General features: G+C 44.5%; 1 protein-coding gene across 1 annotated transcript in view; it reads left to right on the top strand.

Annotated features, from left to right (window-relative positions):
* LOC122810775 (transcription activator BRG1-like) overlaps positions 1–22,491 on the top strand; it is a 1,556,036-nt gene that overhangs the window by 167,440 nt on the left and 1,366,105 nt on the right. The window lies entirely within an intron of this gene.

The raw sequence follows: 22,491 nt of genomic DNA, 5'->3' as shown, positions 1-22,491 counted from the left end.
GCCTAAGGGCATTAGGCCTCATTGCACAAGAGCAGCAGCCACTTCAGCAGCCTTCCTCAGAGTTGTACCAGCCAAAGATATCTTAGATGCTGCAACCTGGAGTTCAGTGCACACCTTCACAAAGCACTACCACCTACCTCTTTACTCTAAGTCCAGAGCAGGCTTTGCCACTGCAGTCCTGCAGGGTCTCATAGCCTCTCCTAATCCTACTTAGTCCAGCCACCCATCTTCAGCTTTGGGATTCAACCCAAGAGTAATGACTGCAACAGTGAAACACGATGAACATAGTACAGTTGTGTACCTACCATAAATGTAGATGTTCGAGTGTATTCACTGTTGCAGTCCAGGATGTTCATCACAGCTGCAGTAATGACAGATGGGTTTTCAGCCGGTCCCTCGGTCGGCAATTTCCAAAGTCTTGGTCCAAGGCCCGTTTGTGTCTCGGCACTCTTCTGACGCCAGGAAGGCCAGAGTATACAAGACACATCAGTCTTTTGCCCTGCCGCAGAAGCAGTTCAAGTGCGGTCGGCCAGCTCCTGAATTACGGAAAGTATTTGGAACCGGGTCTTCATTAAAGCTAAGTACCCGTTGGGAATCTTTTTGCCTCAGACCGATGTCAGAAAAAGTTAATAATTGTATTTTGTGGGAAGCAAATACATTCCCTCTGCATACCTTGTTTGGGCCCCCAGACACGTCGGGCTGTCGTCTTGCTGTCGCTTACCTTCAATAAACGCACTATCAGCGTCGGGGAGTTCGCCCAACACTTTTTCGGTAAAGCTTTTGATTATAAAATGTAGTCTGACACTGACTACCGCTTTACCCAAAAACGCAAGGAAAAGGACCGACATCACGAGTCGGGTCTCCACCGACACCACGCCCAAACAGGCTCCACGTGGTCCGTTCTCAGTGAGACGCCTTTGCAGTCCTGACTACCGGATGCCAGCCGGGTGTCTTCTGTACCCGACCGCTGGGTCATACTACAACCAGCTCCAGCTTATACCGAGCCTACTAATGTGGACAGATCTACATCCACTCAGGGTGTATTCAGACCTTCAACCTCCTTCTCTATTAAGGCCTTTACCTACCAAAAGCAGCCAGGCATCATATTAGGCCTGCTGCACAAGGCCCATCTCCTGGGCCCATGCCTAAGAAACAGATGCTTAAAATGGCTGAGGATCTTATTACTCTTATCAAGGTTCTAGCCAGCCCTCCTGACAAGAGACCCAGAGTGGAGGAAGAATCTTCTGATCAGGGATCCATTATGTCAGAGCATTCGATGCTGAGGAACACTCTTATTCCCCTTTGAGGATTCGGATGCTGAGGTCTATTCCGCCTGTATCCCCCTGAGGATTTTTCTTTGGGAAACCTTACACACCCTGAGGGAACACTTCCATTGGGAAGGCAAGACTTTTCAGACTCCAAGAAAAGGCTTAGGAATTTCTTTGGTTACCTCAGCACAGACCCCTGGCTATTCCTCCTGTCTTGGAGGTACTGGATGATGTCTATTCGAGGCTTGTTTAAATCCAGATTCACTGCCTCCTGCACCAGTTAAGCCTGATAGATATTACAGAGTACCCAGTTCTCACCAATTTCTATAAAGGCTATAATGCTGACCCTGAAACCATTTCACAAGGCCCTAAGGAATAAAGGCCTCCACTTCCAAGAACCCATTACCTGCAGAAAGGAATCTAGATCACTTGAAAGGTGGGGTAAGAAGGTTTATAGCCACCCTTGCCATGAGGGCCTTAAACTGCCAGTTTCATATGATTAAATACCAACAGTTCCTGTTATCACAATTAAAAAACAAAATGTCTCAACCTGAACAACCAGATTTAAAAGTTACAGGATATGATGCATAGTGCAGAACAAGTGGGTAAACACACTTTACAATGTGGTTATGATGCCCTAGAGGCCTCCAGTAGAGCGGCTGCTACAGGATCAGTCATTCGCAGACATTCCTGGCTTAGAGAACAAAATCTGCCTGATCATGTGAAAGCAAAACTTGATGCACCTTTACAGAAGGATGTTCTTTTGGTACCAATGCTGAGGATATATTACAAAATGGAAGAGAAAGCCAAATCTATGCAGACTGTCAAAGCTTTCTTACAGGTTCAGCCACCACGATTTAGCAGGAATTGGCCATCAATAAACTGGTCCTTTCCAGCCACCGACAAGCCCCAAAGAGGCAGATACAGACGAGGAAGGGGCAGAGGGCAATCACAAGGGTCTTATAGAGGCAGACATTGGCAATCTCCAGCACCAAGAGGTGGTGAAGACAGTGCACAACAATACAGGAAGCAAACTCAATGACTCCCTCATTTCCATGCCAAGCAAGTTTCAACTGGCAGCACCTTTGGGAGGAAAACTAGCATTATTTGCAAGCAATTGGCATATTGTCACAACAGACAAATGGATACTGGACATTATAAACAGAGGCTACAAATTTCAATTTCACACTCTTCCAAAAATGAGAGGCATGCCAAACCTACCACAAAATCAAAGGGTAGAGGCACATCTGCAAACTTCAAAGCTCCTAAACATGAGGGCTATACAAAAGGTACCTACGCACCAAAAAGGCCAAGGTTTCTATTCAAGGCTTTTCCTGGTACCAAGAAAAGGAACCGACTGGAGACCCATTCTGGACTTATCAATACTAAACACATTTCTACTGCATCAAAAAATTCAAGATGCTCACATTACAGCAACTTCTTCCCATGCTGGGCAAGGAGTTTTGGCTGGTAACATTGGACCTCAAGGAGGCATACCTGCATGTCCCAATCAGACAAAGCTGCAGAAGATACCTCAGATTTCTTGCAGGTTCAATCCACTATCAATTCTCTGCATTGCCCTTTGCTTATCTACTGCGCCAGAGTATTCACCAAGTGCCTGGCATCAGTGATTGCATATTGCAGACAAAGGATACAAATTTACCCTTATGTGGACGACTGCCTGATCCAAGCGGACAGCAAACATATACTACTGGAACATCTGGCATATGTGACACAGTTACTGCTTTCTCTGGGATACACCATCAACAAGGAGAAATCAAAGCTAACACCTGCTCAGAAAATAACCAGATGGCATACCTTCTAGAAAAAAAACAAGGGCAATTATCTCAGTACAAAATACTAGCAAAAACACCAGGCTTACTGCAAGGAAAATCCTGCAGGCTCTGGGTTTAAGCCATCTGCATTCTCTTCTAATCCCAAGCTGCATATGTGGAAACTTCAATGGTTCCTAAAAAATCTATGGTCTCAACACAGTCACAGCTTGGAAGCAATCATTCCAATAATTCGTGTCTACAAAGGAATTTCTATAGTGGGCCCAAGCATGTCAACTAAACACAGGCCTCCCATTCTGCAAGCCTCAAGCAAAACAAGTGGTAACCACAAACGCCTGGATTACGCCTGGGGCACATATGAAGGACAGGTGGTGCATTCAGGGCAGATGGTCCTAAAAGGAAAAGCACCTGCACATCAATCAAAAGAAATGCTGGCAGTAATAAATGCAATTACAGCTTTCAAGGACTTCCTGCATCCAGGACAATTGCTCATAAGAACAGACAACACCACAGTAATGTGTACATAAACAACAAACGACTCCTACTCATACCCCTTGTGCCACAGTAATGTACATAAAATAAACGAGGACTCACTCCTCCCCCTAGACTAGCCATGACTCTTTGACTCTTGGAACTTGGCTCTAGAAAGACAAATCGAACTTCAAGCACACTACTTGCCAGGGACGGAAAACACACTGGCAGACACTCTGAGCAGAAATATGACAGATCCACACGAATGGAAACTACATCCACAGGTGTTTCACGACATAGTCCAAGCGTGGGGGATGCCAGATATAGATCATTTTGCCTCTCACAGAAACCATCAATTGAAAAGGTTTTGTTCAACGACTTTCCACCCAAGGGCCTGGAAAGTGGACGCCCTTTCATTCAGTTGGACAACATGGACAGTTTATGCATTCCCACCTCTCTCTTTCTGCCAAGGGTACTTTGAAAAGCAAGAACACAGACAAACCGAGGATGATACTGATTGCTCCAGACTGGCCAAGGCAACACTGACAAGGCAACACTGGTATCCACTCCTGAGGAGTCTAACACATACTCCTCCCTGGTCCCTGCCTCTAATACCTCTCCTGCTGACACAGAACAACTACAAGACCCTACACAGCCAGCTGAAAACACTCAACCTCGCTGCATGGAAAATCCCTTAACACCACATCAAACTCTACTCTCCAAGGAGGTGCAGGATGTCATCTTGGAGGCCAGAAGACCATCCACTAGAAAAGCAAATGGAAGCGGTTTTGCTGTTGGAATGAGAAAGAGGACAGGACCCTAGAAAATTGAACTTACCTCAGGTTTTACAGTACCTAGCTGAACTTCTGCAGTGGACTTTCATTTTCTTCAATTAAAATACAGCCATCTCTGCAGAATTCAACACGGATCCTCATTTATTCTCACATCCACTGGCAGTTCCTCAGAGGTAAGAATATAAGACCTCCAAGGAAACAACCAATACCAGCCTGGGACCTTACTAGAAAATTAACTTTGCCTCCCTTTGAACCTGCTGCTACAACAGATCTACAATATTTGACCTGGAAAACAGCCACTTCAGCTTGCAGAGTTTCTGAACTCCAGGCCTCATGGCAGTGCAGCCATTCCTCATCTTCCATCAGGACAGGGTTTCGTCTCGGTATCCTTAAACCAAGCCATACATCTTCCTACTTTTTATCCTAACCTCAAAACAAAGGGGAAAGGCTGTTCACTCTTAGACATTTCACAGGCAGCTACTGCTACTATTTGGACAGAACGAAGCCCCCTCAGGAAATCAGACAACTTTTGTGTATGTGCTGCTGTGGGGTCCAGGAAACCAGTTACCAAACAGACCATTTCCAAGTGGATTGGCCACTGCAGGAAACCTGTCCCCACTGGTATCAGATCTCACTCCACCAGGGCAACAGCCACCTCTACAGCCTTCCTCAGAGGTGTGCCTACTAAGGATATCTTGGAGGCAGCCACTTGGAGTTCTCACAAAACACTACCATCTGCCTTATACTCCAGAACAAGAGCAGGCTTTGCCACTGCTGTTTTGCAGGGCATTCTGGCTCAACCCAGTTCCTCATAGTTCCTACCACCCTATGCATAGCTTTGGGACTCTACCCATCTGTGATTACTGCAGCTGTATGCACGATGAACATAGTACAGTTTTGTACCTACCATAAATGTAGATGTTAACAGCTGCAGTACAGGTTTCCCTCCTCCTTCCCCACTTGGCAATCCTGCTATGTTTTATTTGCTTTTACAAAAGCTTTATTTATGTATCTGACATCTGGGGCAAGAAAGATGAAAACCCATCTGTCATTTACCCACCCACCATCCCCCTTTTCTTTGCTGGGTCTTATCTGCACTTTTCTATCCTATACAACCTACTTGGTGTATTTACTTGTAGATGAAGGAAATGTTATTTTTGTGCATGTATTTTTATTGGCATATTTTTCAGACTACCAATTTGGGGGCACCTGACATCTGGGGCAAGAAAAACTGAAGAAAATGGCGTCAGCTGCATCTTTTGTATGCCTGGCGCTCTGACGTCAGGGAAGAGGTGACAGCAACCGACGCTGGACCTAGACTTTGGAATTCTGTCCGACTGAAGGTAGCCTGCCAGCAGGACAACCCAAGAGTAATGACTGCAACAGTGAATACACTCTAACATCTACATTTATGGTAGGCACACAACTGTACTTTATCTGCTTGCAGGTAGCCCTCAGTCAGCCTGATTAACAAAAGTCTTGGGTCCTGCGTCGGTTGCTGTCCCTTCTTCCATGTCAGGGGTATAAAACATGCAGCCAACGCCATTACATCAGTCTTTCTTTTCATACGGTGCCCGAAGCAGAAGCAATTCTCAAGTGCCAGTCAGCCGACTCCTGAAATTTTCGTTTTTGAGTTTCAGACCTGAAGTCTTCAACTAAAGCCAAGTACCCCATTGGGGAAACTTTTTCTTGCTCCTTCCCAATGTCAGTAAAATTAATAATTGCATTACTTGTGGAAAGCAAATACCTCAAAGATTTTCATTTGTACTGTATTCCTTGCCTAGGCCCTGACTGCGATGTACCTTGCTGTCGGTTTTGTGCTTTATTTAATCAGCACACTATTCGTCTGTATATTTTCGCCTCCAAATGTTTCGGTTCTCTGTTTAATTATCCAGGAATGTTGTTTGTTTGCTGTCCGACTACCGAGATTCTGAAAAAATGCAAAGATAGACAGGCTGCCGAGGTCCAAAACTGCCGACAACGCTTCTCCTAAGCCAGTCGCCAGTTTGCCAGTACTCAGTGAGGCACTTTCGCAGCCCTTGATACCCGCTACTTCTGATTCTCAGGCCTCTACTGAGACCCATTTGGAGTCCGGTATGCCGTGAGATGCTTCAACTATGGAACCCGCGGATGTCTCTACGTTGGATGGGTCCTGAGCCGCTGTGCAGGCACCAACTTCTGAGGGTGTATTCAGGCCTACGGACTTGCATATTAAATCGACGCCTCCTTCTTTACTTAGGCCTAAATATCAATCCATGCCTAAAAAACTGATGCCCAGGCCACATGCTCAGGCCTCTATGCTTAAAAAACAAATAAGAATGGCTGAAGATCTAATAACTCAAATCAGGGGTAGCCACCCCCACCCCCCTTCTAAGATGCCTAGGATTGAAGTTGATTATGAATCTTCTGATCAGGATTCTGTTTTTTCTGATTCTTCTGATGATCTGGATTTGCCCTTATCTACTTATGAAGATTCTGATGCAGAAGGGACTCCATTCCCTCTTCTTCCCCTCCAGAGGATTTTTCTTTTGGGGAAATCTTACATACTCTAACGGAGCATTTCCACTGGGAAATCCAGGATTTTTCTGATTCAAAAAAGAGGCTTAGGGATTTCCTTCTACCTCAGCATAGGCCTTTAGCTATTCCTCCTGTTACTAGACATTGTTGATGCTTTTTTGGAATCTAGTTTGGCCCCTGATTCCCTGCCTCCTGCTCCCAGAAAACCTGACAGATACTACAGGGTCCCTGAGTCCCACAAGTTCCTTTTTAAAAATCCTGTTGTAGATCCAGTGACTACTTCACAGGGACCCAAGGGCATTAAAGCTTGTACTGCTAAACATCCTACTCCTTCTGATAGAGACTCCAGGGCGTTGGATAGATGAGGTAAGAAGGTTTACACTTCTGCAACCTTGGTCATTGCCAGTTTCATATGTTAAGTATCAACAACATGTTACTGGACTGCTTAAACAGAAAATAATGTTGATTCCTGACTGTGTGGAAAATAAAGAATTACAGGATTTAATGCATTCTGCTGAACAAGTTGGAAAACATACTTTGCAGTGTGGTTTTGATTCATTAGAGGCCTCTTGGTGGGCTGCTGTTACTGGGTCTGTGCTCAGAAGGCATGCTTGGCTTAAGGAGCAATCTTTGCCTGATCATGTTAAAGCTAAATTGTTGGATACTCCTTTACATCAGGACCGCCTGTTAGGCAACAAGGCTGAGGAAGTTCTTAAAGATGGAAGGTAAAGCTAAATCTATGCAAACTGCCAAAGAATTTTTTACAAGTTCAGCCTCCTAGATTTAGGCACTGGCCCTCTAAGAATTGGTCCTTTCCAGCCCCTTCCAGGTGTTCTCAAGCCAAACCCAGGCACAGCGAAAACCCCAGGTGTCAGTCCCAGGGGGCACACAGAACTAAGCAGTGGGGGGCCTCCACTTCCAAATCTGGGAATAAGACTCCCCCCTATGATAAACTGTCTGAATGACTTCCTTTTAAAATTTCCAAGCACTTATCAACTAACTGCCCCTTTGGGGGTAAATATTGCTCTTCATGCAAAGAATTGGGAACTCATTACCCAGGACAAATGGGTTTTAAATATAGTGTCCCAGGGATACAGATTTCACTTCCACACGTTGCCAACACCAAGCAGGTGGCCGGACCTACCCCCAAATCAGTGGGCAGAGGCCCAAAAACAAGTGTTTTCTCTCTTAAGCATGGGGGCTATTCAACTGGTACCAGAAGAGGAAAAGGGAGAAGGTTTCTACTCAAGACTTTTCCTGGTACCCAGAAAAGAATTCATGGCATCCTATCCTGGACCTGTCTACTCTAAATACCTTTTTGGAGATTCCAAAATTCAAGATGCTGACTCTTCACCAATTACTTCCTATGCTAGGCAAAGATGCCTGGTTGGCAACACTAGATTTAAAAGAAGCATACCTGCACATCCTAATCAGGGAATCTTACAGAAGATAGTTATGCTTCAAAGCAGGCTACACGCACCATCAGTTCTCTGCACTGCCCTTTGGCTTATCTACTGCGCCCAGGGTATTCACAAAGTGCCTCGCTCCAGTTATTACATTTTGCAGGCAAAGAAATATTCAAATATACCCATACCTGGAAGATTGCCTAATTCAGGCAGAAAGCTTTTGTACAAAGGGTTTTAACTTGTCTGGGGTACACCATAAACGAAAAATCGCAACTGGTACCCTGTCAAAAAATTATATTCCTGGGAGCAAGCTTGATTACAACTTCCCAGATGGCTTACCTCACGCCAGAGAAACAATTTCATTTGACAACCTACTTCAAACAAGTAGCCACAAAAACCCTGCTATCTGCAAGACAAATACTACATCCTTTGGGTTCATGGCCTCCTGCATTCTTCTAATTCCATATGCAAGACTGCATATGAGGAAACTACAGTGGTATCTAAAAAGCCTATGGTGTCAACATTCTCAGGACCTAGAAACAATAATTCCCATCATACCTTGCCTACGCCTACAGTTCCTTTGATGGGCAGAGGCCTGCCACCAAAAAAGGGACTACCTTTTACACCACCCCTTGCCACGCTAACAGACACATCAGACTATGCATGGGGGGCTCACCTGGCAGGGAAGTGCATTCAGGGCAAATGGGAACCCAAGTCAAATGCACCTACATATCAATCAAAAAGAAATGTTAGTTGTACAGAATGCTCTGACAGCCTTCAAGGACCACATTCTTCCAGGACAACTAATGGTAAAGATGGACAACACCACTGTTATGTGGTACACATTTTTACCCCCTTTGCAGACTAGCCATGGCATTGTGGAACACAGCCTTGAGCTACCAAGTGCACCTAGAAGCTCAATTCCTGCCAGGAAAATTAAATACACTGGCAGACGTACTAAGCAGAAACCTCATGGACCTGCACAAGTGGAAACTGGAACCCAAGGGCTTTCAACATGTTGACAAGCAAATGTGGGGGAGCCCAGATATAGACCTGTTTGCACCTCTCCAGAACTACCAATTGACAAATTTCGCACAAGGACCCCCCACAAACAAGCCTGGAAAGTGGATGCTCTGTCCTTCAGCTGGAAAAAACTTATCACCCTATGCCTTCCCCCCCTCTGCTCTCCAAAGTACTACTAAAAATCAAATGGGACATACCAAGGATGATTTTGATTGCTCCAGACTGGCCGCGCCAACACTGGTACCCCCTCCTGTGCAGTGTGTCACGGCTATCTCCATGGCACCTGCCCCACACTCCTTTCCTGCTGTCTCAGCAGGAGAACCAGATTCTGCACCCTCAGCTTCTAACACTGAACCTTGCAGCCTGGCTAATTACTTAATCTCTCCTTTACCATACCTCAGCAAACCTGTGATGGATATCACTTTAGAGGCAAGGAGGCCTAGTACTAGAAAAGCTTATGCTGAAAAATGGAAAATATTCTGTGCCTGGAACCACTCTCAAGGGATGAGCACAACAGCGCCCAATTTACCTCAGATTTTACAATACTTAACTGAGATGCTTCACAAGGGCCTGTTTTTTTTTTTTCCTCCATTAAAATCCATGCCTCAGACATTTCAGCTCATTATAACAGAACCTCCCCTCTTCTCTCATCCACTACTCAAGAAGTTCCTCAGAGGGGCCAAAATTTTGAGACCACCCAGAAGAGCTCCAACCCCAGCCTGGGACCTTAACTTTGTCTTGGAGAAACTCACTCTACCTCCTTTCGAGCCAGCTGCTACTGCAGACTTATTTTTTTTCTTGGAAAACAGCTTTCCTTTTAGCAATCACTTCAGCTAGAAGGGTATCTGAATTACAGGCCCTTGTGGCAGTGGAGCCTTTCATCATCTTTCATGCGGACAGGGTGTCCCTCAGAACCAATCCATCCTTCATGACCAAGGTGGTATCCAGTGTGGCTCTTAATCTGTCCATTCGCCAACCTTCTTTCCCAATCCACAGAATAAAGGGGAATGGATACTGCATTCCTTAGATGTGCACAGACAACTTAGATTCTACTTGGACAGGACTAAACCTCTAAGGAAATCTGAACAACTGCTGGTGGCATTTGCTGCAGGGGCAGAGGGGAAAGCTATTTCAAAGCAAACCATTTCTAAATGGATAAGCCATTACATTCATTTCTGCTATAAGCACCATGGAAAAACCTATCCCTCAGGGGATCAGACCTCACTCCACCAGGGCTGCATCTACCTCTAAAGCCTTTCTCAGAGGCGTCCATACCAGAGACAGCCTAGATGCTGCTACCTGGAGTTCTGTACATACGTTCACCAAGCATTATCATTTGCCAATTTTCTCTAAATCCAGAGCTGGCTTTGCCACTGCAGTCTTGCAGGGCCTTATTGCTGGCCCTAATGCTATCTAAATTCCTCCTCCCAACCATAGCTTTGGGACTCTACCCAAATGTAATGACTGCAACAGTGAAACACGAACATAGTACAGTTGTGTACACTTACCATAAATGTAGATGTTCGAGTGTATTCACTGTTGCAGTCCTGGTTGCCCTCCCTCCCAGCCCCCTAACTTCTTTTGGCTATACCTCTACTATGCTTAAAAGCCTTTTTGGTGTATTTTCTATTTTGTAGGAGGTATATCTTTGTACTTTTATATTTAATTGCTTCCCATTAGGGGGACACCTAACATCTGGGGCAAGAAAAACTTATGTAATGGCATCGGCTGCATGTTTTATACCCTTGACGACCTGACATGGAAGGGACAGCAACTGATGCAGGACCCAAGACTTTGTTAATCAGGCCGACTGAGGGCTACCTACAAGCAGGTAACCCAAATGTAATGACTGCAACAATGAATGCACTCTAACATCTATATTTATGGTAAGTGTACACAACTGTATTTTATCCATTGTATAGCCAAGAAGATGCCTCATTAGATGTTCTACGTGTTTGTGTTAGTCATCACATTTGGGTCATCTTGCCAGGGGTAGCCCTCAGTCGGCTTGAATACCAGAAGCTTAGTATTTCTGCATTGGTTGCTGTCGCTCCAGGACTGACGTCGGGTCATCAGTGGTATAAAATCAGGCAGCTGGCACCATTACATCAGTCTTTCTTGCCGAGGAGCCAAAAGCAGAAGCAGTTCGCACGAGTGCCAGTTGGCCGCTACCTGAGTTTACGTTTCCCAATTGAAGTTGAAGTCTTGTAAATCTAAGTACCCCGTTGCGGATACTTTTTTCTTGCTCTAACCAATGTCAGAAAAAGTCAATTGTCTCGCCTGTGGAAAGCAAATACCACACACATACTTTCATTCTTACTGCGTCACTTGTTTAGCCCCAGACCACGACACCCCCCCCTTCGCATTTGTGCTTTGTTCAGTGCCAGAATTATACATTGTCGGGCCCTTATTGTAGCTAGATGTTTTCGCTCTCAGTCCTCTAATTCCGATATGGCTTCGGTAAGCCATCTGACTACTGATCTTCCGAAAAAATATATGGATAAAGACAGACAAGACTGCACAGGTTCAAAACTGCCGACGATGCTTCCGTTAAGTTAGTCGTCAGTTCTCCAGTCCTCAGGCGCTTTCACAGCCCTGATGCCCACTTCTGTGGATTCCCAGGCCTCTACTGAGACCCTTTTGGAGTCCGGTATGCCGCAAGACACTTCTTCGACTTATGATCCTGTGGATGTCTACTTTGGATGGGTCCGGAGCCACTGAGCAGGCACCGGCTTCTGAGGAAGTACTTTGCACTACTGTTTCTCGACACAGACCGAATAGCCAAAGAAAATTTTTCTTCAATTTGCCTAGCCCTTGTACAAACTGGGAACAATCCAAGAGTGGGATCTGCAATGCATAGCAGCACTTGCCTGGCCTTCTGTTCCACAAGTGACCCGATAGCAGGGCCCACCACTCATCACCATCAGGTAGCTTTAGCACTCTTGCTTCTCTAGTCTCCACCAAGGAACACACACCAGTGTGCCCCATGACTGTATGCCTCCTATCTCCCATTTCAGGATGTGCACGCTCATTCTTCCTCTGTGCCATCAACAACCTGAGTACATAGTCTAATTTTGGGTCAAGCTGGCTGTAGTAAAATCTTTACTCTATGACACCAGCACAGGCTCTCAATGTCTCCTTTGCTGCTGTGATGCAACTACAGCACAGTTATGGTCTGGTTGGACAGAAATGCATAGTTATGCTCTGCTTGACAGTGTGTGGCAGCAATTTAAATCTGAAGAGAGTCAGGCAAGAAAATCTGCACAGTCCTGAACAGACAATCTGGCATTGTCAAATCTCATGCAGTAATGCTGCCTCTCAAGAGCAGGTGTCACGACTGCCATGACTATTTACCAGCAATTCTAATGTGCAATTTGTTGCTGACTTGTAGATTACCGATGTTCTACTTAGAGAAGCAGCACTTTTGTAAGGCCTATGAAAGCTTCAGTGCAGAGCAGCATGGGTATTTTTTTCCAGGCAATGTCATAAACTTGATGATTTTGCTCTAATTAATGTATGCCATTTTTAGACAAGTTAGTGTCGATATGGACTGAAAGATAACAAATTTCAGAGAAATTTGTGAATCTGGATATGTTTCTACCCATATGGAAGCTGTATTCTGGGACGTCAAATAAAACTTTTTTTTTTAGGTATTTATCACGAGCTGCCTGTAATCATATGCGAATCATCATTTTCGTGGCTTTAAAGCTGAGACAGACTATCTGGAGACCATTTATCAGGTCATCAGCAGACAGTAGTGATGAATGATTTTTTTCTTATTTATTGTTGGTGTTGCAAAAATAAACACAGGAGTCCATGGACAGATCATCTATATCAACCCCTTGCAATTACTTAGGAAGAGGAGGGCACACCATTCACTGCCTTTATTTTGTAGGATCAGTCTGCTAACTAGTTTTTAAACCAAGCTAAGAAATCAGCAATTCCCACAGCAGCAAGGATAAGGGGTACTGGTGGCTCACTGTCAAATCCCTAGTGAGGTCTAGAAGAATGCATCCTGCAAGGTGCCATCAATACTTTCTGGCTAAAAGGCCATCTGGCAAGCAGAAATGCGGTTATCTACACCTATCCTCATTTTACCAATTTGTTCACTGCCAAATACACCAGTAGCTAGAATGGATACCATACATCTTCAATTAGACGCTGCAGCTTCCTTTGAAATAATGCACTTACAATTTTTAACTGACTTATATAAACACAGGAGCTGGCCTTGATCAGAGTTGCTTCCAAGTCTGAATCAAAATTAGTAGCTAGTAACTTGACTTGCAACTTCTCATGTGTGCAAGGTTTGTACAAAACTCCGTTTATATAGCTATGTATCTCTATTGTACCATATTTGCCTACCTCTTTTTAAGCTGTTATAGGTTTACCCAGGCTATGCCTGTAAATGGTCCTCTGAAATCAGTGCACTCTCTGTAAACAAATATAAAATAAAACAAAATTATACAGTTTGAGTTAGCTTTGGTTGGTGGATAACACAAATATTATGGTTACTATATTGCTTTCTTCACAGCTTTACCTTCTGAATACCACACCCAGTCTTTGCAGTAGCTCAAGCATAACCATTATTCGGGACAAAATGGCAAGTCTGGTAAGACCAGTGGAATATTACCACCGGTCTTGGCATTTTTCCTTGGGGGGGTGTAAAAAACTACAGTTGTGTACACTTACCATAAATTTAGATGTTCAAGTGTATTCACTGTTGCAGTCATCACATTTGGGTTATCTGCCTGCAGGTAGCCCTCAGCCAGCCTGAATACCAGAGTCTTGGGATTTCTGCATCGGATGCTGTCGCTTCTTCCATGACGTCAGGTGGTATAAAACATGCAGCCGATGCCATTACATTAGTTTTTCTTGCCCCAGATGTCAGGTGCCCCAACAATAGAAAGTGATTATATGGTATGGAACACCCCCAGCAAAAAGCAAATACACATTATATAATATATACCAAACAAATGGGATAGGTAAAAGTCAAGAGAAGTCAGGGGGCTGGAGGGAGGGTAACTAGGACTGCAACAGGGAATACACTCTAACATCCACATTTATGGTAAGTGTACACAACTGTACTATGTTCTTCGTGTTTCACTGTTGCAGTCATCACATTTGGGTTGATTCCCAAAGTTAAGGAAAGGTCAAGGTAGAGCATCAGGGCTAGCAATCAGGCCCTGTAAGACTGCTGTGGCAAATCCAGCTTTGGATTTAGAAAAAATAGGCAAGTGGTAATGCTTGGTGAAAGTTCATTCAGGTTGCAGCTTCCAGGATGTCCCTGGCAGGGACACCCTGGTGGAATGTGTTCGTATTCCCTGTGGGGTAGGTTTTCTGTGGTGCTTGAAGCAGAAATGGATGCATTTGGGAATGGTTTGCTTTGAAATGGCCTTCCCCTCTGCCCCTGCAGCAAAGCTGACTAGCAGCTGGTCAGATTTTCTAAGAGTCTTAGTCCTGTCCCAGTAGAATCTAAGCTGTCTGTGCATGTCCAGGGAATGTTGTATCCTTTCCCCTTTACTCTGGGGATTAGGGAAAAAAAGTAGGCAAATGAATGGACTGATTCAGAGCCACACTAGACACCACCTTGGGTGTAAATGATAGATTAGTCCTGAGGGAAACCCTGTCCGCATGGAAGATAATGAAGGGTTCCACTGCCATAAGGGCCTGCAGTTCAGACATTCTTCATGCAGAAGTGATGGCTAGAAGTAAATCTGTTTTTCCAAGAAAGAAATATCAACTCTGCTGTAACATCTGGTTCAAAGTGTGTGGGGGCAAGTTTTCCAACACAAAGTTAAAGTCCCAGGCTGTAGTGGGAGCTCTCCTTGGGGGGGGGGGGTCTTGGCCCCTCTAAGGAATTGTTTTAGCAGTGGATGAGAGAAGAGGGGCTGACTCACTATTATAATGGGCTGATATGGCTGAGGCATGAATCTTAATTGAAGATTAATATAGGCCCTTGTGGAGCATTTCTGTTAAATCTAGAGCATAAGGTAAGCTGGGCACCGTTGTGCCAATTCCCTGAGACTGGCTCCAGGAACAGTATCTTTTCCACTTTTCTGAATAGGATTTTCTAGTACAAGGCCTCCTTGCCTCAAGAATGACATATACAGCACCTGCTTACGGAGGGCTGCTAGAGGTGAGCTCGGGATTAGCCAGGCTACAAGGTTCAGGGTTTGAAGCTGAGGGTGCAGAATCTGACCCACCTGCTGGGACAGCAGGGAAGGGGTCTGAGGCAGGTGCCATGGTTGTAGCACTGACGGACTGCATAAAAGGGGGGTACCAGTGCTGGCATGGCCATTCCGGTGCCATCACTATTGTCCTTGGCATGTCCTGTTTGATCTTTAGTAGAACCTTCGGGAGGAGAGGCAGAGGGGGGAAGGCATAAACTGAGAGGCCTTCCCAGGTAAAGGAGAGGGCATCCACTTTCCACGCTTGACTGTGGGGAGTTCTGGTGCATTATTTGTTCAAATGGTAGTTCTGAGGGGAGGCAAACAGGTCTACCCCTGGTATCCCCCATTTGTTCAAGAGCTTGAATATTTTGGGTTCCAGTTTCCATTCGTGTGGGTCCAAGAGATTTCAACTTAGGTCGTATGCCAGTGAGTTTATTTTGCCTGGCAGGATTTGAGCTTGTAGGTTCACTTGGTTGCTCAAGGCTGTGTTCCACAGAGCCATGGCTAGTCTGCAGAGTGGGTAGGAATGAGTCCCCCCCCCTGCTTGTTTATTTACCACATAACTGTGGTGTTGTCTGTCTTTACCAATAATTGTACTGGAAGAATAAGGTCTTTGAAGGCTGTCAGAGCATTCTGTACAGCTAAATTTCTTTTTGATTGATATGCAGGTGCATCCGTATTGGGTTCCATTTGCCCAAATGCACTGCCTGCCATGTGAGCCCCCCATGCATAGTCTGATGCGTCTGTTAGGGTTTGGGCGGCAGGGGGTAGACTGAAAGGGAGACCCTTGTGGTTGCAGGACTCTGCCCACCTAAGGATCTCTGCCCTTAGGCAAGGAATGATAGGAATCATTATTTCCAGGTCCTGAGAATGTTGACACCATAGGCTTTTTAGATACCATTGAAGTTTCCTCGTATGCAGTCTTGCATATGGAATTAACAGAATGCAAGAGGCCATGAACCCCAGGGCTTGCAGGATTTTCCTTGCAGATAGCTGGGTTTTTGTGGCCAGTAGGTTGTCATATTGTTTCTCTGGAGTGAGGGATGCCATCTGGGAAGTTGTGTTCAAGCTTGCTCCCAGGAATACAATCTGTTGGCAGGGTAATAGGTGTGATTTCTTCTCAATGATGGTGTACCCCAGTGAAGTTAGAAGTCTCTCTACAAATGTCAGGTGCTGTAATAGCAAGTCCTGACTCCCTGCCCGAATCAGGCAATCGTCTAAATATGGGTAAATCTGAATATTTCTCTACCTGCAAAATGATATGGCTTGAGCTAGGCACTTTGTGAATACCCTGGGTGAAGTAGATAAGCCAAAGGGAAGTGCAGAGAACTGATAGTGCATGGAACTTGCCCTGAAGCGTAGGTATTTCCTGCACGATTCCCTTATTACGATGTTCAGATAAGCTTTTAAGTCTAGGATTGCCAGCCAGGCATCCATGGCTAGCATAGCAAGAAGCTGCTGAAGAGTTGGCATTTTTGAATTTCGGAACTACCAGAAAGGTGTTTAGGATAGACAGGTCCAGGATAGGATACCAGGAGTTTTCTTTTCTGGGAACCAGGAACATTCTTGAATAGAAACCTTGTCCCCTTTGTTCTGCTGGGGCAGGTTGAATAGCCTTGATGCTGAGGAGAGAGAGCACTTGATTTTGGGCCTCCGCCCACTGGTTCGGGGGGAGGTCTGGTCATCCACTTGGGGGTGGGAGAGAGTGGAAGTGGAATCTGTACCTTAGGGAAACTGTTTAAAACCCATTTGTCTTTGGTAATGAATTCCCAGTTTCTTGCATGCAGGGCGAGCTTTCCTCCTAAAGGTTCAAGTAGTTGAGCAAGGCTTTGAAGAGTTGAGGATAAGTCATTGTGCAATTTTTCCATAGGGGGGGTGGCTTTCCACTCCCTGCTTTGGAAGTGGGAGCCCCCACTGCTTAGATCTGTGCATAGCCTGAGACTGAAGTCTAGGTGGTCTGTTGCTCCTGGGTTTGGACTGAGAAGGCCTGGAAGGGACTGGAAAGGACCAGTTCTTTGAAGGCCAATGCCTACTGAATCTAGGTTGGCTGTACATGTAAGATCTTTAACAGTTTGCATAGATTTAGCTTTTTTCTCCATTCTTGAGGACTTCTACTTTGTTGCCGAAAAGGCGCTCTTGGTTTAAGGATGCATCAAGTAATTTAGATTTAACATGCACTGGCAAGTTTTGTTCCTTAAGCCAAGCAATCCTTCAAAGTACAGACCCAGTGACAGCAGCCCTGCAAGATGCTTCTAAAGCATCAAAACCACATTGCAAAGTATGTTTATCAACTTGGTCAGCAGAATGCTTTAACTCTTGTAAGTCTTTGTGTTCAGCACAGTCAGGAATCAACATCATTTTCTGCTTAATTAGTCCCACAATATGTTGCTGGTACTTTAACATATGAAACTGGCAATTTAAAGCCCTAATGGCCAGAGTAGCAGAGGTGTATACCATCTTACCCCATCTGTCTAAAGCCCTAGAATCCTTGTCAGAAGGGGTAGGATTTGTGTTGGTAGTAGCCTTAATGCTTTTAGGTCCTTGGGAAATGGTCTCTGGATCTGCAGTAGGATTCTTGAAGAGGAATTTGTGAGAGTCAGGTACTCTATAGTACCTGCCAGGTTTCCTGGGAGCTGGAGGCAGTGTCTGGGGTAAGGCTGAATTCCAAGAAAACCTGATCTGTAATCTCCAGAAAGTACAGTTGTGTACACTAACCATAAATGTAGATGTTCAAGTGTATTCACTGTTGCAGTCATCACATTTGGGTTATCTGCCTGCAGGTAGCACTCAGCTGGCCTGAATACCAGAGTGTTGGGATTTCTGTGGATGCTGGCGGTTCTTCCATGACGTCAGGTCGACAGGGGTTTAAAACATGCAGCCGATGCCATTACATCAGTTTTCCTTCCCCCAGATGCCCCCAAAATAGGGAGCAATTATTTTGTGTGGAACACCACTAGCAGAAAGCAAATACACATGGTATAAGATATGCTAAATCAAAAAGGATAGGTAAAAGCAAAAACAAGTCAGGAGGCTGGAGGGAGGGTAAGCAGGACTGCAACAGTGAATACACTCTTAACATCTACATTTATGGTAAGTGTACACATCTGTACTATGTTCTTTGTGTTTCACTGTTGCAGTCATCACATTTGGGTTGATTCCCAAAGCTAAGGAAGGCTGGAGGTAGTTAAGCATTAGGGCTGGCAATCAGGCCCTGTAAGACTGCTGTGGCAAATCCAGCTCTGGATTTAGAAAAGATAGGCAAGGCAAGCTGCCTCTAAAACATCAAAACCACACTGCAAAGTATGTTTACCAACTTGGTCAGCAGAATGCATTGTCTTGTAAATCTTTGCGTTCAGTACGGTCAGGAATCAACATAATTTTCTGTTTAATAAGCCCCATAATATGCTGCTGATACTTTAACATATGAAACTGGCAATTTAAAGCCCTAATGGCCAGAGTAGCTGAGGTCTATATCTTCTTACCCCATCTATCTAAAGCCCTAGAGTGGTGGGATTCTTGGCAGTGGTAGTCTTAATGCCTTTTGGCCCTTGGGAAATGGTCTCTGAACTGGCAACAGGATTCTTGAAAAGGAATTTGATATGGTCAGGTACTCTACAGTACCTGTCTGGTTTCCTGGGAGTGGGGGCTAAGTATCCGGGGTAAGGCTGGATTCCAAGAAAACATCTACAATCTCCAGAACAGGAGGGATAGCTAGAGGCCTGTGCTGAGGCAGGTTTAAAAATTCCCTGAGTCTCTCTTTGGACTGAGAGTAGTCCTGGCTTTCCCAGCGGAAATGTTCCCTAATGGTATGCAGGGTTTCACCAAAAGAAAAATCTTCTGGATTGGAAGCAGTGGGAATGGAATCCTCTGCATCAGAATCATCAAGTAGATAAGGGTAAATCCTGGTAGTCAGAAGGAATAGAGATATCAGATTCCTGATCAGAAGAATCAGAAGGAAAATCAGTTCTAGGTCTCTTAAAGGGGGAAGGCTGGCTTCCCCTAATTAAGGTATTGAGGTCTTCAGCCATTCTAATCATTTGTTTTTGAGGTATGTGGGCCTGAGAATGCACTTTGGTCATTGGTTTTCTAGGCATAGTGCGAGCTTTAGGCCCAAGGAATTCTGTATTTTTAGCTTGAAATGAAGTCCGTTTACTATGAAAATCCGTAGGCCTGAATACACCCTCAGAAGCAGGTGCCTGCACAGAGGCTGTGGACCCATCCAAGGTAGAGACATATGCAGGTTCCATAGTCGAAACATCTCGTGGCATACTGGACTCCGAATGCAGCTCAGCAGAGGCCTGCGAATCTGTAGAAGCGGGTATCAGGGGTTGCGAAAGCGCCTGAGTACCGGTGGACTGGTGACTAGCGTAACGGAAGGGTCGTCTGCATTTTTGGACCTATGCAGTCTGTCTGTCTTTATCCTTACATTTTTTTGGAAGATCGGTAGTCGGATCGCTTAATGAAGCCATTTCGGAGTACAGAGATAGAGAACGGAAGTATTTAACTACAAAAATAGCCCGACAATGAATAGTTCGGGCATTGAACAAGGCATAAAACAGACAGCGAGGGGCGTCGTGGTCCGGGCCTAAACAGGTGATGCAGTAAGGATGAAAATCTCTACGAGGTACTTGCTTTCCACAGGCAAGACAGTTAATTTTTTCTGACATCGGTTAGAGCAAAAAAGAAGGATCCCAATGGGGTACTTATCTTTTTGAAGACTTCAGGTCTGAAACTCGAAAATGAAAATTTCAGGAGTCTGCCGACCGGCACTTGTAAACTGCTTCTGCTTTGGGCACTGCACGGCAAGAAAGACTGATGTAATGGTGTCTGTTGCATGTTTTATACCCGTGATGACCTGACGTCATGGAAGAAGCGACAGCATCCGATGCAGAAATCCCAAGACTCCGTTATTCAGGCCAGCTGAGGGCTACGTGCAGGCAGATAACCCAAATGTGATGACTGCAACAGTGAAACACGAAGAACATCTCAAGATTCTCCAGTTCTCTATTGTATCCGAAAAGTACAAGAGAAAAGCTGGAAGGAGGAATACACATGAGAAAGACACAAAAAAACTTCCACATTTTTACACTGTTGCAGGGCTAGGTTGTTACATAAATGTATCCTTATCACCATAAGGATAACCAAGGTAGCTGAAAAGGGCATCCCAGACAGTGTTATGGGGCACGACTGGCAGAAGCAGATCGGTATTCATTGCAATACCAGCATTGTATTTTTTGCTGAAGTACTTTAGTGCTGTATGTGGCAGGCATAAACAGCATCAGCTGCTTGCTACAAAGGTAGCAAGCAGTGTACTATAATTTAAAAAGAGAAGGTTTTTTTTTTTTAACTGTTGAAGATTACAAGTACTTGGTAAAAATCTGGCAATAAAACTAATGTAGTCTACTACCTTGGGTACAGACCAGTAGATTTCTCGCACTGTATATAAAGTACTGTGACAGCACAATAGGAGTCTATACTTCATCTGTATGGAGTGTCAAAGTTTTGGACTTTCAATTATTTTGCTGTAGACTATTGTCTGGATAGTTAAGTCACTGGAAAGGAAAAGTACCGGTAAATATTATGAAGCTGTAAAGTCACTGATCTACTACTCATAAAACTCAACTGTTATAAAACATGGAGTTACTGGTCTTCGGGACATAAAGGGTTTTCCCTTCAGTTTGCTCCTTCTGTGAATATCTGTGTACTTTTTCCTGCACTGGGGCATTTGGCAACACAGTGCTGCTTCTGAAAATTACTGGCAAGACCTTCTGAAACCTGATTTTACAAGCTGAGGAACCAGATTCTGTTCAAGGATGGTTTCTAATTGAAGATGCAAGTTTTTTTTCCTGCAACCATTCATGGATAATGACCAAGGATGGTTTGTATACTGGGGTCAATATGGCTGACTTCTGCTATAAGAAGTGAATCCGCTCCAAGTTATGAGCCAGATGCTGGTGCAATTTCTTGCTGTCAGCCAGGTTATGTATGATGGTAATTGCTACATCTCTTTAATGCAGCGCATGAATGTCTCCCATCATGCAGCTTGTCAAAATACAGGCTAATGGTGTCCCTGCATAAAGGTGCTTATGGCAAGAAAATCACTGAAATGTGCAGCTAGTTATGTTACTTTATGTAAACATTCTGTAATATTGACTAAGAACTAAAGCATTAATACAATGTAGCATACATACTCAAATTAAAATTTTTAATTTTAACAATAAAGCCAGTGATAACAGTGCAGACTGATAGCACATAAAAACAATGCGAACTTAAGTCAACTTTTCTTAAAATTCTATTTCTACAAGTCCCCCTCTAAAGTGGTATTTTGTTTATTAGCTAATAACATCAGTTGACCACATCTGTGTCAACAGTGATTTAATATCTCTTCTAGGATACTGAACTCTGAGATCCTTCCATTTACACACACAGAAGGGAGACTGGTGGGGGAGGGTGGTTGAGAGTACCAGTCCCCTTTACCTACCAGAAAATGTACTGCAGATTGTAATCCCTGTCTGGTCAAATCTAAACTGGGCCTCCAGTGACTATCTTTTCTGTGTACCAGGAAAAGCTGGGAAGAAAATCCTTCTCTAACAAGAGAAGGATTTTTATAATACCCAGAGTGACTGTTACAAGATGGCCCTGGCAAAGCTATTTGGTCTTGAGGGATGGGAAACACTCCTATGAAGAATTTTGTACCTTTTGCTTATGATCTTCCCCAACCAAAAAGTTTGTGATCAGTTTGAATCACTGGGATTTGAAAGACTGTACTTCTTAAATAAGAAGAGAAAGGAAGATCATAGGGTAATCAAAGTACAGTTGTGTACACTTACCATAAATGTAGATGCTAGTGTATTCACCGTTTGAGTCCTCACATTTGGGTTATCCTGCCAGGGGTAGACCTCAGTCAGTCCGAAAACCAGAGGTTTTGTATTTCTGCATCGGTTGCTGTCACTCCAGGACTGACGTCCGATTGTCAGTGGTATAAAATCAGGCAGCCAACACCATTACCTTAGTTTTTCTTGCCCTAAATGTCAGGAGCCCCCAATAGG

Source organism: Protopterus annectens, chromosome 9.part0 (genome assembly GCF_019279795.1).
Source record: "Protopterus annectens isolate FY-2018-M chromosome 9.part0, PAN1.0, whole genome shotgun sequence".
NCBI lineage: Eukaryota > Metazoa > Chordata > Ceratodontiformes > Protopteridae > Protopterus > Protopterus annectens.
The sequence above is the reverse complement of the archived record's forward strand: the minus strand, read 5'-3'. Positions and strand labels throughout refer to the sequence as shown.